At 41.7% G+C, this 18,716-nt stretch overlaps 1 long non-coding RNA gene across 1 annotated transcript; it reads right to left on the reverse strand.

The window, feature by feature from the left end:
• Positions 1 to 255: 255 nt before the first annotated feature.
• Positions 256 to 2,332, reverse strand: LOC142557851 (uncharacterized). The gene is made up of 2 exons (XR_012822876.1): positions 1,769 to 2,332; positions 256 to 362 (listed from the first exon to the last, which is right to left on the reverse strand). It is a non-coding gene; the product is annotated as an uncharacterized LOC142557851 (long non-coding RNA).
• Between the last annotated feature and the right edge of the window lie 16,384 nt (positions 2,333 to 18,716).

Below are 18,716 nucleotides of genomic sequence, written 5' to 3' on the forward strand. Positions count from 1 at the left end.
GCACACAGCACCGGTCGCCATGGTGTTGAGCCATGGCGACAACACCATGGTGTTGAGCCATGGTGACAACACCATGGTGTTGAGCCATGCCCAGGTGAAATCCAAGGGTGTAAGCTCGCATGAAGCAGGATACAAACTGGCCAGAACTCGCATGGATCTTAGCTTGCTGTCGCAAGTCGCAGTTAGTTCCTAATGTGACTGGCCGCAGGACCAACTGATCCGGTGAAAATACATGCAGCCAAAAGAGCACGGTGCTGAAACTTGCAACCATTTATTTGAACACTTGCAGCAAGGATTGCGGAAGCATATCTTGCATCTCCCTCAAGATGTGGAATACACTTGCACATCTCCTTGTACACCAACTGAAAGAAATATTTAGACATAGTGAGTGAACTTTAAAACAATCATCACTTTAATCCACTCAGTTTTCGTACACAGTGACCTTTACCAAAATCACGTGGATTGTATCAACAGCCTTTGGACAGTACCACAGTTTACCTTCATCACAGCCCCTTCTACAGTTTATGTGGCGCAAGGCCTCAACCTGAGCTCTCAAGAGGCTCTCAACTTGAGCTGCAGAAGCTATGTAATGATTGTTAAATTGTTTAGCGCCATTGACTGTGGCTTTAGTGCAAATAGAATTCAAATGATCTCATTTGTATTTTGAACTAGGCGTGTGATGTAACTCAACAGCCTCCCAAGAAGCATTTTTCTGCTGAATAACACAGGAGCTTGAGGGCCAGTCTTTTTATGTTATCGTTGTTTTGCACCAATTCAAATGCCTGCCATTCGAGGCAACGTGTTTACGAGCACGCACTCGCAGCGAAAGCACGCCATAAATGTGCTTCTATTGCGTTGGGCAGATTGACATATACGCACTAGTATTTAATAGACGTAAGTATGTGCAACATTGGGCACAAACACTGCACTATATTCAAGTGGGCTATTGGAGACAAAAGGGGCTTACACAAACTGGCAAGCACTTCACATATGCTGCGTGATAATTTTAAGTTTCATGCAATTCTTAACAAATCGCCTGTTGAAGATACTGTAATTCTAGTCCTTGAGCTGGATCCTTCAGAGCAGGAGATTACTTGCACGAAAAATCGGAACACATATTGAACTAATTTTAAAAAATTAAATAATGAACTTCCTAACTTATTACATTACGGCACATATCGCAATCTACGAATTGTAGCCATTGAGATTGCCCGGCGTATCCACTTGGACTTACTTTCCAGAATGACACCAGTTGGAAATATGTGTCATCAAACTCGCCGTAAAAGTGCGCTGTTGGTCTACTTACTTTTTTAACAAAACGCTGTTTTATGTATTGGAGCACAGAAGTAACTGGAACGCCCATTTATTTCGTCTCACACTTTAGAAAATAATATATTGAAACTGATGTAATTCTGGAAATTCATTTAAATTGGATCCATCTTGCAAACTCACAGGCTACAATTCGTACATTTCAATATGTGCAGCAAGGTAATAAGTTAATTTGTCAATTTTTGCTAATTACTTGAAGATGTCTTTCGATTTCGCATGCTAATAATGTCCACCTCTTCGAATAATTCCTCTCAGCGACAAGAATTATGATATCTGCCACAGGCCATTTCTACAAATTCCGCAAAACATAAAAATGATCAACCTGTATACGAACATCACGTACAGCAGGGACCTATGATATCATGCTCAAGCGTGCCAACATTCAGGATAAAAATAAACATTAACTTACGCTCAAAACATAAGCAAGTGAAATAATTACCACCAAATTGTAGAATCAGGGCTGGAGAAAACGGTGCTCTTCGATCCGCACTGGTGAATCACAACACCACAAAGTACAGCAATAACGACCGTTGATACCCGCTTGCCTGTACTTGTAACGCCGTCCAGAGAAGAAGCTGTCCCAAAATAATTACTTTATGCGCAAGATCATGCAGGTTCCTCACAAAAACTTGATCACACGCACACCCGAGAGACGCTCGTTGTCTCAAAATTGCCTCGCCGTGACAGTTTCTGCTATGTGCTGTACGAAACTAGGGCTTCTGTGGCGTCGCCACATTTTTTATAGGCCGCCGTTCCTGCGACCCGGTCGCAGGAGTGGAAAGGGGGGGTAAGCGTTATCGTGCCCTGGTCGTTCGAACGCTTAGGGCCCGAAAGCGTTAGGTTCACCCAAATAGTCGCTAAATAATGGTTTGGCTTGGCTCCGTATATTATTTTTAAATAGGTGGCGCTAAAGCGATGAACGCGACGATCGAGCCATGATCGAGCCCTGAATCGGTGCTTCCGTTCTTCCCGTGCGGTCTTCGCCTGTGTCCGTGGCTGTGGAGGAGTGATTGTAGCTATTTGATGTCGTTAAATGTGAGAGCTTGTGGTGAAGTGATTGAGTATGGCCGTAGTAGTTCTGCCCATGTAGTGTTTTGCGGACTTCACCTGTGCCTGTGACTGATCGTGTTGCCCAATAGCTTTGTGGAAAGCGACGTGGTTTGTGTGGATGTCATCGCAGCGTTTGCCAGCTCCTCGGTGGCCCGTGTGCCAGTTATTGATGGCGTTGCCCAGTAGCTTTGTGGAAGTTGATGTACCTTGTGTGGATTTCGTTGCCGCTTATGACTGCCTTAATTATAGGTGGTCATGTGCACGCTGCCTTTTGAAGCGCGTCCGAGCGCGAGAAACTTCGCCGATTTTTTTGTAAACAACGTGGACGTCTCGAAATGTTAGCTAGAAATCAACCAGCAGCAAGCTAAGTCTTTATTTTGTGGTTTTTCGAGCTTATGCTCATGCGAACAGCAGAAGGACAAAAGGTCCGTTACATAATGTCAGTTCCATAAAATCAGCTTTGCCGCAATACAGTCATGTTATGCGGTGAAGCATACGTAATGTATTGCGGTAAAGTATATGAAAAAGTAGGCAGGGACCACTGCGTTACTGGGGCGATTTTCTTGTATTATGGTCATGGCCGTGCGCGAACAAGGAAAAATCACTGTCGAAGCGCATGGCACAAACCTTGCCAATGCTTCAATTGGAAAAAGAAAGAAAACGAATTGGAGTGGGTGATGCCAAAAACAAAGCCTTGACTTTTGTATTATCAAAGCAGTTCCGAGAATGGCCAATCATATTCCAAGCTCCTGCATTATTTATGATTGTTTAAAGTATATGCATATATTGTGCACCAGCCTTAGCACCAATTCTAATGTACTTTAATGATGTAAGTTTCATAACACGTGGCAAATATATAATTTGTGCTGTATGGTGTTGTGCTGTTTATAAGCGACTGCTTTCATCTGGTAATGTGTACATTGGCTGGAACAGTTGATGCATCCTCCTTATAGAACTCATTGAAATGTGAACCACCTGTCAAGCCATCATTGTTCTTGCAGTTGTACACCAGATTTCACAAACATGGGGATAGTTATGATATAGAAAGAGTAGCTGAGGCTTAACATGTCCACATGCATGCACAGGAGTGCGGGAGTCGACCATCTATCTCTCTAACTCAGGTTGAATGTGCATACTTGAGTAACATGAGTAACTTGAGAGTTGGGTGTCAGGTTTCTTTTATTGTTAGCCTAGTTTGTGTTTTTTCTCCCATTTGTAGGTTTTAGTGTGTGTTGCTGTGTATTTATATAATTGCTTCCAGAGTGGCTTTCTTGTTGCTAATAAATTTAGAGAAGGCAGCGTTCTTCATTTTGTGCATCAGACAGCAAGTGAGCATGTTTCAAAGGATGTTGGATTTTGTTGCCATAAGCAACAAAAAGGCATAAGCATATAGACTGCTTGCTGGAGGTACTATTTATAGCATTAAGGATATTATCATGCTGATTACTCTGTGCACAATAATTAGAAAGATCACATCAGGTCTGATATGTCTTCTTGCCACCATGAAATCTTGTCAGATGCATAACACGGGACAGATACCACAGATCTTGGCCAGCCATTCTCATTTGTGGTCTCGACCTCCTACCACTGAGCAGACTGGTCCAAGAGACAAAACATGCAACTTTTATCTGATTAAATGTAGTGCATGTTGCACAAAATTAGATGTCAGGTGTTATTGTTGACACAGATACATATCTGTGAGCCTCATAAACTAATGTCAAAAGAAAGAGAGTAATACCCATGAAATGCACTCTTGGTAGGATGGCAGGACCATTCTCTTGCAGAGTTAAATAACAACCATGCAGCAATATCATGATATCAAGCTGAACAATAATTCACTCCAAGAATAGGTTTCTTCATGCAACATTGCACTGATAGTCTTGAAATACAATACCCATTGCTAACAGAAGGCCTTCCAAATTATGCATGACAGGAGGGCATATTTTAGGAAGCAAGAATGAAAACGGAGCCGGCTAACTATGAAAGTTGTTAATGCAACTCTGCAGAAGTTAGAAAAATGAACCAAACGGAATAGTTTAAAAGTAAGTGGTTTAGAGACAAAAGGCCGTTTTATTCCATGCCAGAAAAGCAAGCAGAGGTTGAAATGCTTTCCACATACATACCTTCAAGGTGCATGTACAGGGTCTGTCCTGAAAGTAATGTCAGTAAGGCGATTAAAAATCATTTATTGAATTTTTTGTTACAAAAAGTTTAAAAATCTTCAAAATACTCTCCTTTTGTGTCAATACATCGGCTCCAGCGAGACTTCCAGCTCTCGAATGCGTTGTCCTCCTCCGGAATGGCCTTTAATGCTGTGGTGCTAGCTGCTTTAATCACGTCCGCTGTCCCAAAATGATTGCCTTTCAGGGGTATTTTGAGGCATGGAAACAGAAAAAAGTTGGGCGGGAGCCAAGCCCGGGCTGTACGGGGGCTGGGGGATCGTTGGCCCCAATGCATTAACCAGGTAGTCGGTGACGATGAAGGCACTGTGGGCCAGCTCATTATCGTGGTGCAACTTCCAGTTGTCTGCAATGTCCGGCCGGATATGTTGAACCCTGCGTTTCAGTCTTTCAAGGACATCCACATAAAACTTGGAGTTCACAGTGGTTCTTTAAACTCATGATGAACCAGTCCGTGGATGTCAAAAAAAAACAATGAGCATGATCTTGATCTTTGATTTGCTCATCCTGGCTTTCTTCTGGGGAGGGCATGAGTGTGTGTGCCACTCAGATGATTGCCTTTTGGTGTCCAAGTCATATTCAAATACCCAAGTCTCGTCTTCTGTAATGATGTTGTCCAAAAATTTTCGCTCACGTTTGCACATGTTGAGATTTTCTTGGCATGTTTCAACGCGGCGTGACTTTTCATTGTCAGGGAGCACTTTTGGAACCATTTTTGTGCACGCCTTCCGCATGCCGATATCGTTTGTAACAATTTCATGAACTTGAGTTTTCGAAACGTTTAACGTGTCGGCCATTAAACGAACACTTAATCGTTGGTCTGAGTTCAACAGTTCTCTCGCTCGTGTCACATTGTCAGTCATAGTGGTCGTAGATGGCCATCCAGCGCAGTCCTTGTCGTCGCCCTCTTCCCGGCCTTCCAAAAGGCTTTGTGCCACTGAAACACTTGCCGATCTGACCAGGCATGTTCTTTATAAGCAGTCTTGAGCATAGTAACAGTTTCCGCAGCGGTATTGCCCAAGTTTCACACAAAACTTGATCGCAAATCTTTGTTCTAATGAGCGCTGCATTTTCACTTGCACAAGAATAAAAAACAGCTCTCACAAACGGGCCCGTCCGACACTCTCCGATGTTCGGAGCACACTGACTGACGGACCGCTGCTTAGCTGGATTCCGTCACTACTAGTTTCAACCAGTTAGACTGCTCTGACATACAGTCACATCACAATAAATTTACTGACATTACTTTCAGGACAGACCCTGTATGTGGTGATAGACAAGCTTTTTAGATATAAATGTTGGGAACCTGGATGGAGTTGAGGGACATGTACAGTAAAAACAAGATGTATAAGGTCAAAAATTAATTCTTTTAGTCAGAAATTGGTCAGTGGTGTCTGGCTTCTCTTGTTCCCTGGCCCTGGATGGTGAATACAAAGTCATATATATATATATATATATATATATATATATATATATATATATATATAGTTTTGTACAATCAAGCATAGAATCATTGCCTTCTACCTGAGCTAACGTATGGGGCAGAAACTTGGAGGTTTCTTGGAGACGAAAAAGGGCATTGTGTTGTCATGTTGGAAAGCACTTTTCCGGAGGAGGGTGTGTCAGCCACTGACATAAATTTTAATGAAATTTATACCAATATAGCTGACATAAAATGTTGAGCTGTCACGAAGTTGAATCAGTTTGGTTCGACAACAATCTCAAATGATGTTAAGGTGGAAAAGGTTTTCTTTTATGCGCCTTCTTCAGTGCAAAACACACAAGCTTAGGGAATCCATATCAGAACCATTGTGTCGGAATATAAATCATGGCTTCATGTTTCAGAATTTCTGCAGACACACCTTGACAGGCTGGGAATCAACGACCAATTCCTTGCTGCCAGCTCTCAGACTGTTGTACACTTCCTGCAGGAGCATAATCTGGGGGAAATGGGCAGGCTTTAGTATAGATGCAGAAGATTTATACAATTCTTTGCCGCAGGTGCATCTCTTGCAGTTTGTTAAGGACTGCATACACAAGCAAACAAGTTAGCTGGAATTTGCTGAAAGGTGTAAAATTCTTGTTGCAAACTTTCTGGAGCTTCTTGATTTCTATTTAAGGTCAATTTTGCTCTGGTGGGAAAGTAAAATATGTGTCCAGAATGCTGGAATCTGCATAGGTTCCGGTGTTGCACCAGTGCTCAGTAATATTTTAAGTTATGTTGACCAGAAAATAATCAAAACCTGAGTGGGCTTGCTCTTAAAATTTTCAGATACGTGGATGATTATTTGTTTTTCATGAGCAAATGATAACTTTCGCAGAGCTGTCATCGAAGTACTGAAGCTATTTAGAGAACAATAGCAAGGTTTCAACTTCACTTTAGAAGTTCCAGAAAAAAAAAAAGTGCTGCAACTTCTTATGTCAGGCTTACTTTTATGTGGGATCACGTATGCTGGGGATGTCAGTCGAGAACTTCTAAGCTCCTTCTTGATTATAGGTCTAGCCATTCAAAACTTATTAAGTACAGTATTGCCACTCACGCAATTAGAGATGCCCCAACCAAGAGCTATCCTCACCTTATCCTTGAAAGTGTAAGGAATCTGGTGACAAGGCTTAATGAGGCAGGTTATTCAGTTTCAGTGGTTTTTTTATCTTGAAGCACGTTAATTAAGGAACTTAAGGTGCGGCCAGGGTGGAAGAAGCTTAAGGAGTAAGAGCGGAACAAAGTTGCCATTATCCCCTCTATTAATTGTCACACAGGCAGAAAAAGGTGGCTTCTAAGTTTCAGGAGAGGATTGGGTTTTCATTTAAAGATAAGCTGAAGGGAATATGTGAAGCAATAAACAAGCACATTCTTCACAACGGGTGTCTGAGCAGGGAGGACTGCAAAGTGAAATATAGCATACAGTTTGTCTCTTGCACACGAAATGTTGTTTATTCGATTCCTTTTTCTTGAAGCCTACAAAATATATATCAGTCAGACTGGAAGGTGCTTAAACATTCGACTAAGGAAGCACCATAGTTTTTTTAAGGGTTTTTGCGCATCCACACCTTTCTGTGCATTGTTGCAGCATTGGGCGTCATCCAGTTTTTGAAAGTACTATTCTGCTGTTCACACACTGTGAAAAGCTCTCAAATGAATTAATGGAGGCTTATCACATTAGAAAGAAAAGCACACTGTGTGTTAGCCAGCCATCCATCTCGCTGCAAGATAGCGAGGTTGCCGTGTTAGATCTTAAGTAAAACCACAGAGTTGCATTGTGCCTTAGGAATTGTTTTTTTACATTGATTAATCAGCCGTGACATGTGTGTTGCCGTCAAAACATGTGCATTCGGTGATGTGAAGGTTGTTTTGGTATGCATCTGCATATGCTAGGGGGCCGGGTGTTGGTCACGTGATGTGTGTTATATATTGGTTGTTTTCTTTCAATAAACTTCATTTGATAGTGCTGTATCCTGTCCCATTCTATTACTTTTGTCGGCATCTGTCATGCAGTAGCTGCCATGAAGCTTCAACAACTTGTCCAATTTTCTATCATATTTTCAATCGTATGGAGCATTAGAGTTACGAAATGGGTGCCATGGTATATATATATATATATATATATATATGTGTGTGTGTGTGTGTGTGTGTGTGTGTGTGTGTGTGTGTGTGTGTGTGTGTGTGTGTGTGTGTGTGTGTGTGTGTGTGTGTGTGTGTGTGTGTGTGTGTGTGTGTGTAAAGGTAAAATGGTGGTAAGGTGGGGTGGTAAAAGTAAAATGAAGAGATTTTCACATCATGACTAGTCCTTCTAACACATTTACCTACAAAATTAAAGACTCTTCTTATTAAGCACCTTGTACATAGGTATTCATATTACTAATAATCTTTCAATGCAAATGCATATCAACTTTTTGAGTAATGCTAATAACTGAACACATGGCTTTTTGTGCTGCAAGTTTTCTTGGGACTCCTGCTTCCCTTAAACTTATGTTGTATAATATGCTTGCAAGATCAAGACTGGAGTATGCTTCATCAATCCGGGATACACCGACAAAAAAACACAACTCTCATATTTAGTTGAAGCCATACAAAACCAACCTGTACATTTTATTGTAGCTGCTTATTCCCATGCCGCAAGCATATCAACAATTAAAAGTTGCCTTGATTGGCTAGGCAACAAGAAAACTTACCTGTTTATTTCACAAATTCTCAATTGAAACATGTTTTTATTACCTCCTTGTAGCTCATTGATATATATGTGTGTGCGTGTGTGTGCGTGTGTGCGTGTGTGTGTTCTGAGGCTGCCTTTTACAGGAATAGTAAAGATTGGTTTGGGAAGTTGGCACCTGTACCTCGAGGTTGTAGTTCATTCTCAATGAGATACAAGGAGGTAATAACGTATGTTTCAATTGAGAATTTGTGGAATAAATGGGCAAGTTTTTTTGTTGACAAGCCTGGCCAATTAAGGCAAGTTTTAATTGTTGATATGCTTGCGGTATGGGAATAAGCAGCTACAATAAAATGTACAGGTTGGTTTTGTATGGCTTCAACTAAATATCAAAGTTGTGTTTTTTGTCGGCGTATCCCAGATTAAGGAAGCATACTCCAGTTTTGATCTTGCAAGCATATTATACAACATAAGTTTAAGGGAAGCAGGAGTCCAAGAAAACTTGCAGCAAAAAAAGCCATGTGTTCAGCTATTAGCATTAGTCAAAAAGTTGATATGCATTTACACTGAAAGATCACTAGCAAAAAATCTGATAGGGCAACCTAATAAAAATTATATCAGTTTTTTTCTATTGCATTATGAAACGATGCAACTGATGCACTGATAAAATTACTTTTAGTTCTATTCTGGACGTATATGTGCTATTCTGCTTGTACAAGTCTACTAGTGTATTCTTTTTATTAGTGTAATAGTGTATTCATATTAGTTTGCCAGATCTATAGTCTATCAGTATCTATGTGTGTTGTATAGGTGTAATGTGCTTCAAGGAGAAGCAAGCTTCCTCTTTTGCCCAAAAAATGAGTCAGAAATTTTGCATTTATATTATGAGAAAAGACAATACATATAAATCAAATATGAAGCCCAGGATTCAGAAAGGAAAGATTGTTGGAACAAATATACACCATACAACAGCTTAAAAAGAATAAAAATGTGATCCCATTTAAAAGAGAAAAGATGTTTAGATTGGTTCACAACAAAGTTTAGCCTCTTTAAACAGGAGGTTATTGGCAATCAAGCCACCGAATTGGTTCACACTTACACCACAAAGATTATCAGACTTCACAATCTGGAAAGCTAGTGAATGGAAGTGGTGGGTTCTTCATTATTCATTACCATGCCTTCATGGCTTTTTGCTAGATAAGTATGTCAGACATTCCAGTTTGCTTACGGAGGGTGTCTATATACTTCTACTAGACACCATCACTTCAGATGACCATAATGAGATCATCTGATCTTCTCTCGGAGTTTGTTGTGAGAGCACAGTCTTTGTTTGGATTGGGTGCAATGACATACAATGTACACCAAATCCTGCATCTTCCTAAAAGTGCGGCTAAACTAGGACCTCATTGGTCGCATTCTTCATTTGTATTTGAAGGCGGAAATTAACTTCTTGTGAAATTGGTCAGCGGAGCTAATGATGTTCCTTTACAAATATTGGAATGTTATGTACTTGCTCGAAAGTTACAGGCAGCTAAAGCTAGTTTAAATCTTTCACCAGAAGCAGTGAGTTTTTTTGGTGTACAGGAGAGGAGAGCTGGTCAGCGGACAGTTTTGTTAGGCACTGCAAAGCTGTGCCTCAACTTGGATGAAAGTGAAAAACAGGCTGTAGTCCACAACCGTGGCTGTGACTCAACAAGTGTCACTGAATATTAGCGAATGGTCATCAACCAACAAACATTCCACTCTCTCCAGTACACTTGAACTATAAAGACTAAAAACAGTGCATTTGTCAGCCTCTCAGGTGCGTTTTCTCTCATTTGTAGAATTCTTACTGGAGCAAATTCTTGCATAATTCTGAAATGCAAGAAACTATTTCCTGTTGAAATTCTCTATGCAAAGCACCTTTCAGTCTGCGTCAGAAGAGAGGAGCCACTAGTTTACGTAACACCCAGCGAAGTTATGCGCCTTTATGTGTTTATAGAAATAGACAACAATATTTTTGAATGGACAATACGAAACCTTTATGAAAGAGACTAATTCCCATGCTCAAAACATGGCAACGATGAACAGTATGTCTTCAGCCATGGTACATGAATGTCTGGTAATAACAGGTTATAGCTTTAAAAAAAACTGTTGGTAACAGTGCACCACACTTTATGGCATTCTGCAATAATCAGCTTTTTCATGTTTGAATATATTAACCAAGCCAGAGCGATCAAAATTCTAGAGTGTTTATTTTTTCTTGCGTTAGCTTCTTGTTTTCCTAATGAACCAGCTAGCCCAATTTGCCACTCTTCATTATTGTACTCTTGTTGATTAAGTGCTTGGGGAATTGCATGGTCTGCATGTTGGCAGTAGTGATGCAGCTGCTGATGAACAGCTGCAGTAGCCAAAAAATGACAATATTTTACAGGACTTATGCACAGTTTCAGGTCGGTGTCCTTACATGTAGCGAAGGGCCCTACTTAACCACGTGACTGCCTTGAGTGGGTGATCACAGTGAACAAATAGTGCTTCACTAGCAGATGGTGAAGAGGTAAAGATTCTCAGTCTGTATGCAGAGGCATGGAAAGCAGCTGAATGTTAAGTGAGCAGTTGTGCTACTTGATACAACAGCATCATTTTCACACCATGCATCTGTCTGCCTCACTTTATTTACTCCTTTGACTCAATGTAGCTGGTGCAAGTTTATCCATTAACTGTGGCAGCATGACTAAGACACTATCTTTTTTCTGAATGAAACAAGCAAACTCTGAAATTTTATTTTAACAGTGTATTACGGTTTGAATCAAAGACTCCAAACACTATATATGAAGCCTGTTCTGATAGTCTTCTTTGCTTTCGCATGCTGAAGGCTACACAGGTTAAACTACTTTTACACATTTCGACGCGCGGTGGTTGAACTAGCACCCAGTGAAGAATTGTGTCTTCTGATTTTGCAATATGTGCACTGATGTTTAGCTGTTTTTGTTCATGATTATGTGGTTTTAAAAATGGTAAATCCATGTTCTTACTTGAATAAGCTCTCAGATCTGTACTCACTTTTGCTTAAATAATATTGCTGTATTGTCATGTTCTGATACATTGCTGTAGATCTTGTACCAATAGCGATGCTTGTCCTGTTTCCTTGCTTCCTGTCAGTGTGCCATGCCAGTTTGTTCTTTTTGCACAAGCTCACTTGTGTTCTGTCACATATCACAACACTTTTGGGGTGAATGCAAAAATGCATAGTCTAGAGAAAATAGCTTCATATGAAGTTGTAATATTATAAAAGCATATGCCAATTAGACCTGGTGTTCTATACAGCATCTGTGAGCACAAATGGGCATGGTGAAGTTGGTACTTCAGTCTGTGTTCTTCCTCTTATGTGTTTGTTTAAATGTGGCTAAAGTTGCTTGCTTATTCTTTAGATAGTGAAGTGTAAAATAAACCCTAGTCATGTTTGTAGTCATGTTTTTTGTGTCTTGTCCTTGTTCCTTTGTGGATGGATGCATTAGCGTTGTTATAATTTTCAAATCAAGTATGCACAAACTAGCCCAGAAAGTAGCTTTAATGAAATCACGTTGGTAGTGTCTAACTTATGGCATTCACAAACTCAGCCGGACATGTTAGAGCTACAGTTAGTATCCACAGTCTTGAAAGTGCTTTGTTTTGCTTTTGTAAATAAACTTTATTACAAGAGTAGGAAGATACCTATGAAGAAAGGAGTCAGACAAGTAGACACAATCTCTGCAGTGCTATTCACTGCATGCTTGGAAGAAGTATTCAAGCTATTAAACTGGGAAGGTTTAGGAGTAGGGATCGACGGCGAACACCTCAGCAACATTCGGTTTGCCGATGACATTGTTCTATTCAGGAACACTGCGGACGAGTTACAACAAATGATTGAGGACATTAACAGGGAGAGTGTAAGAGTGGGGCTGAAGATTAATATGCAGAAGACAAAGATAATGATAAATAACCGGGCAAAGGAACAAGCGTTCAAGATCGCTAGTCAGCCTCTAGAGTCTGTGAAGGTGTACGTCTACCCAGGTCAACTAATCACAGGAAAACCTGACCATGAGAAGGAAATTCACAGAAGAATAAAAATGGGCTGGATCGCATACGGCAGACATTGCGAGCTCCTGACTGGGAGCTTACCATTATCATTGAAAAGGAAAGTATACAATCAGTGCATGTTATGGGTGCTGACATATGGCGCTGAGACTTGGAGACTGACAAAGAAGCTTGAGAACAAGTTAAGGGCCGTGCAAAGAGGGATGGAACGAAGAATGCTAAGTATAACTTTAATAGACAGAAAGAGAGCAGTTTGGACAAGAGAGCAAATGGGTATAGATGATATTCTAATAAACATTAAGAGAAAAAAATGGCGCTGGGCAGGTCACGTAATGCGCAGATTAGATAACCGTTGGACCATTAGGGTGACAGAATGGGTACCAAGAGAAGGGAAGTGCAGTAGAGGATGGCAGAAGACTAGGTGGTGCGCCAAAATTAGGAAATCTGCGGGTGCTAGTTGGAATCGGTTGGCGCAGGACAGGGGTAATTAAAGATTGCAGGGAGAGGCTTTCGTCCTGCAGTGGACATAAATATGATGATGATGATGATGACAGTAATACTGTTTTGGATATGCATTAAATGTTGCACATCCGTCTTGCAAAATTTGTAAATGTAATTTTGTATTAAAAGAACTGGAGCACACCTGCTACAAAGATGGACTGATACTTTTCTCATGCAACTTCCCCAATGTAGTTTCACAGGCTAAGTAACGCTGCTGTGCTTTGAAAACGTGTGCTTTAATTTATGTTGAAACTTGTTTAGGATAATATATCTGCATACAAGCTGTAAAAAGTTTTGATAATTGCACAGTTTACACACTTCATTTTTATTTGATACTCCAATATCGCAACTGTGTTTGTTAATTTGTTCACGTGGCAGGCAATGCATTCAGGGTTGTATATTCAGTTCATTTTAAAAACGTCTCTTCAGGCGTGTGGGCACCGGCATGTGTGCTATTTCTAACATGCTTTATCAGTGCCTCAATCAGATTTCTGTATGTCGTATGATGATCTCTATCTGGGTTTAAAAGACTGATACGTACATCATGCTATTTGGTCTTGTAGGCAGCACAGTGAGATCTATCTGCTGCCTGCCAGTCTGGTAAGGAGTTCTATGGGTCAGGTGGGAATATATATCACTCTTAGAAGGACCCGTACAACCTATACATATTCCTAAGAGACTATAGAAATTTCTATCAGTTTTTTTTGCTAGGGTACTGATGTTAGGTTTTTAACTAGTGATGGCACTCCGGAGAGACATTAGTGGAGACATTGCCCCACTGGGCACGTGCAGCAGCTAAGCCCATTGGGGGAGGGAGGGGGGTTGATATGGACTGGGCGCCGGCTTGCGAGAGCAAGGATGACGTGGCATTGCGGCGGTGCCCTCTCCCCTCATGCAACACCTGGCGCGCTAGAGCGACGGCAGATGTACCCTTTCACCCGCTCTGCTCCGTAGAGGCATGCTTGCAATGTGGTCACAACCAATGGGATTTGAGGTTCCATTTCGCTGAGACGACAGGCGCTGCCTTTTTTACTCAGTGGGCCATTTGTTTAGTCTGTTTGAACAGAAACGGAGCTGCCAGAGTTTGGTTGTTTCACGACAAAGCACACAGTCATCAACAGAAAGTTTAGTTTTCTACGTTAAGTTCAGTGCGAGATCTAAAATGAGAAAAATCAAGGGCCTAAACACTCAGCATTGTGGCATGCCAGAAGTGACAAAAGACAGATTTGTGAATTGGAGTTGTTAACATACAAATTGTGTTTAGTCATGAAGAAAGCATTCAGTGAATTTTAGTAATTGCATGTGGATCAATATTAAGTTAGCTTATTCAGGAGAAGGAGGCAGTGGCACAAAGTAGCAGAATTTAAAACGCTAATTAAAAGCATCCATTCAATGCAAGAACTAAGTTCAATGGAGGAGATCAAGTTAGTGAACATGACAATATAGTTGTGTTTTTCATGAGAGACAAGGTCTTATGGAAACCATGTTGACATTTGTTGCAGAAGTTTTGTGACACAATTTAGGATTATTATGGAGATTGAAATAAATGATGTTACAGGGAGGCTTGGCAATTGAGGCCAGCAATTGTTCCGCCCAAGTGTCTCTCATGATATTACTGCGGTAGATCACCACGTATGTCGTCTATCGCTGTCCTTGTCCTTTGCGCTGTACGTTATTTTTGATCACCACATGCATTCTGTTCTAGAAGCTGAAAAGGTAATGCTAATCTGTGTAATGCATCTGTCGAATGCCGACAACAGTATGACGCTGATGCGGTGACAACGATGGCATGATCGATGATGGGATGACAATTCTAGAGTCATCACGATTGAGGCATAACGACTTTGGGATGATGAGTGCATGCATGGCAATGACTGCGTATTTACTACACAGTGTGAAGGCGGCAGCATCTGACGGCGTGATATTACAACTAATTTGAAATGACAATGCAATGATGACTGTGAATGTGAATGACTGTGACTGTGAATGGTGAACAATGATGCGTCCACTTGGCAACTAAGGAAAACATATGAGGACAGCTAAGCATGTCTTATCTGAGTGATGATTGCGAAAGCATTAATGCCCCATTGAACGCCGCTGAGCAGTCCTTCGAGTTTTACGCTGCAAGTGTTGCACCCTACAGCTACATTGGGCCCGAGCTAGCAAGCAGCAGCAGCCTGCGGTGCCAACACCGCATGCCACCGACGTGCTGCATGACCAGAGACCAGGAAACAGCAGTGGCCATCAAGGCCGGCAGGCACACGCTGCAGTTAAGCCCAGTGGAGGGGGGAGATACGGACCGGGCGGCGGCTTGCGAGAGCAAGGATGACGTGGCGTCGCGGCGACGCCCTCTCCCCTCACGCAACACCTGGTGCACTATAGCGACAGCAGGTGTACCCTTTCACCCGCTCTGTTTCGTCGAGGTGCGCTCGTGACGTGGTCGCAGCCAATGGGATTTGAGGTGCTGTTTCGCTGAGACGACAGACGCCGGCTTTTTTGCTCAATGGGCCATTTGACGCTTTCGCATAAATAATCGCTACAGAATAATGACTACGTGGTTATGTTGAGCTCGCGTTCACGCTTCGTCTACACGGACCACCCTACCTGTGTACTTTTGGTACTGGGGCCAATTCTGTACCATGCAATACACTCAGCCATGGAGCACCCGCAACGATCACGCGATAGGCAAAAAACGCTGTGCTTTAAACATGCACCTATAGAGTGCCCCAATATTGCAACCAGCCGATCCGTGCATAGTGAAGCGTCCGCATGGCCGCGTTTGCCATGTGGCCGTGCTATGCGAGTGTGTGGCTGATATATCAATTGAGTAATCGAAAGACTGGTTCCGAATGCATTTACTAACCAATTTGAGTCCGCGGCACTTTTATGTGCTGCTTTGAATAACTGCGTGTGGTACTGCGGTTCCCGCCGTTGCCCAATGCATGTGGCACGTACTTTAGCAGCAACGCTCGGCGTGTTTCGACTAAAGCAATTTCATTTCAATTCTGCTCGGCTGTAGCTGCTTATAGTTATACAGTACTTTGGTTATAAAGTACAGTAAGTCTAGTTAATAAATTTTATTGGGATGTGAGGTTTTATTTTGTTAAATCGAGAACTTCATCAAATTGAAACCACTTGATTAGATCACGCAACATGCCATAAAATTGATGCAAGAACCAAAAATGTCGTTTTTGCCTACATTCACACTTATTGTAGCAGTTGAGCATGTAATCTGCCTTAACAGAAGAAACGATTAAACATTCTTAAAAGCTATATGTCAGTGATACTAAAATCACTAGAACTCAATTAGACCTACTATACCCACATTTTTTTTAATTATGGCAAATCAGGCAAGATATTAGTTGATTCTAGGTTTTCAGTGCTCATGAATGTGACAGTGAAAGTATTGAATGTCATGTAGTGTAATGCAACGAAAACAAGGACACAAGAAAAAGCAAAACACAGACATAATTAGGCGCTTGTGTCTGTGTTTCATTTCTTCTTGTGTTCTTGTTTTTTGCTGCGCTACACTACATGCTGTTCCATGATGATCAACGAACAAGCCCACATTGCCGCCCCCGTGTAGAGAACAGGAAATTTCGTTATACACTTAAACTTTGATATAACAAAGTAGGTAAAATCGGCAATTCGCTTCGTTATATAAAAATTTCCTTGTATTGAAATTCGATCTGTTATACAAATGAGTACAGTCGCCGATCGATTTTTGTTGCACGGAAAGGGGCCATGCAATTTTCCGAATTATTGGGCAATAAAAAAAAAAGCAAGTTTGAATGAGAAAACATTTTATTTTGACGAATATAGGAGTCAGCGATGAATGATACGGTTTCATGCCACGTTGATATCTTCACATCAGCGGTACGTACGAATTAAGTGACGCCATATGCTTTCGCGCGCACTCCGCCCCCAAAGCGTCGCCCGGTCGCACTGCGACGACGCTATCATGAAAAGCGCCAGCAGCTGGGAGCGAATGCTTCGTCTGCTTCTCGTTCCAACGGGTCATCAAAACTCGAAATTGCGCAACCTTCAATACTAAACGTGCTGGAAAACAGCTTACATGATGCCACGCCGTCTTGGCATGCCCGCTCTTTCCACATGCAGCAGATTACCTCTAGAGCAGGGTGCGCGGCTGCATATGCGCTCAGCCGCGCTTACAGCCACGCGCAGTCATGGCCGAGAGGCGCGCCAACTTACCCCCTTCCCCCACTCCGCCCCCGCGCGCGCGCTTGATCGCGTTACCACGAGCTCGTTTTCCTTCCCCACTTTGCCATTGCTCGCGTGGGAAGGCCGCACTTACGAAGCCATCATCTTTCTTGTCTCACCCTCGCACTCTTTCACTCGCACCTAAAACACAAGTGCGTGGGGCGCGATAGGATCTGATCGCACTTAGACTTAATTTATACGGAACATGATGCGGCTCCAAGCTGTTGTTCTTGTCGCGCTGCACGCAGCTTGAGAGGTGCGTTTGCAGGCAGCCGCTTGTAATTCAATCATTTGACTATCGGCGTCAGCAGAAGTTACCATTGATTGTCTTGGCACTCCTCTGCGGCAGAAGCGAAATTTCGTTATACTGAAATTGCACACAAACACACTTCTTTATATTGAGGCTCTAAATGCATGGTGTTCTATGGAGAAGAGGTTATGAAAAGTTAAATACTTCGTTATATCGAGAATTTCGTTATACTGAGGCTTAACTGTATAGAGATTTGAATTTATATACCTTGTTGTTCAGCTCCTTGGGTCATGGTTTCTATGACTATGACTCATATAACTCTGTATCTGTTGCGTAGAAAATCTCTCTCGCCCCGTTTCCCTACCGTTCTCCTTTTGGAGGAGGCCCCCTCTTGATGCTATCCTCTTTCCACTCTTGGCCCACATCATTTCATAATCGAGGCATGTAAGGCCACAGTTCCTTATGCGATGCAGCTCTGACACCATGTGTACCATACAGAATTGTACATGAGCCTGAGCCCATGCATAACTATTCTTCTGATCAAATGTTAATTTTTAGACTGACGTCCTTTCCTCTTGCATGACAGTTATCTCTGCTGTATTGTTGCTGCTCTCTCATGTATGTATACCAATCAATTATCTTAGTCAATTACTTCTTGAACATTGAGTCCAATCTTTGCCAACTTAAGTGTGTGTTGAATGTTAATTTTTTAAGACCTGTCTTCACAATCTGTCTCCACCTCATCCATTTTAGCATCCTCAATTCAGTCACTTCTCCATCCTGACTGCTAGGTGAATTTATTAAAATTGTTTAGGTTCCATACAGTATTGCTGGTCATGTATTGTCTTATAAGTTTATTAGACAGTGAAAATCTTCAACTTGACTGGAACTTGTGTAACATAAATATCATAATGCATCTTTTCAGTTTTTCCAAACTATGTCAATTCTGCTGATTCTGTGGGCTGTCCAAATTTTCCA

This window comes from Dermacentor variabilis, chromosome 9 (assembly GCF_050947875.1).
Source record: "Dermacentor variabilis isolate Ectoservices chromosome 9, ASM5094787v1, whole genome shotgun sequence".
Lineage (NCBI taxonomy): Eukaryota > Metazoa > Arthropoda > Arachnida > Ixodida > Ixodidae > Dermacentor > Dermacentor variabilis.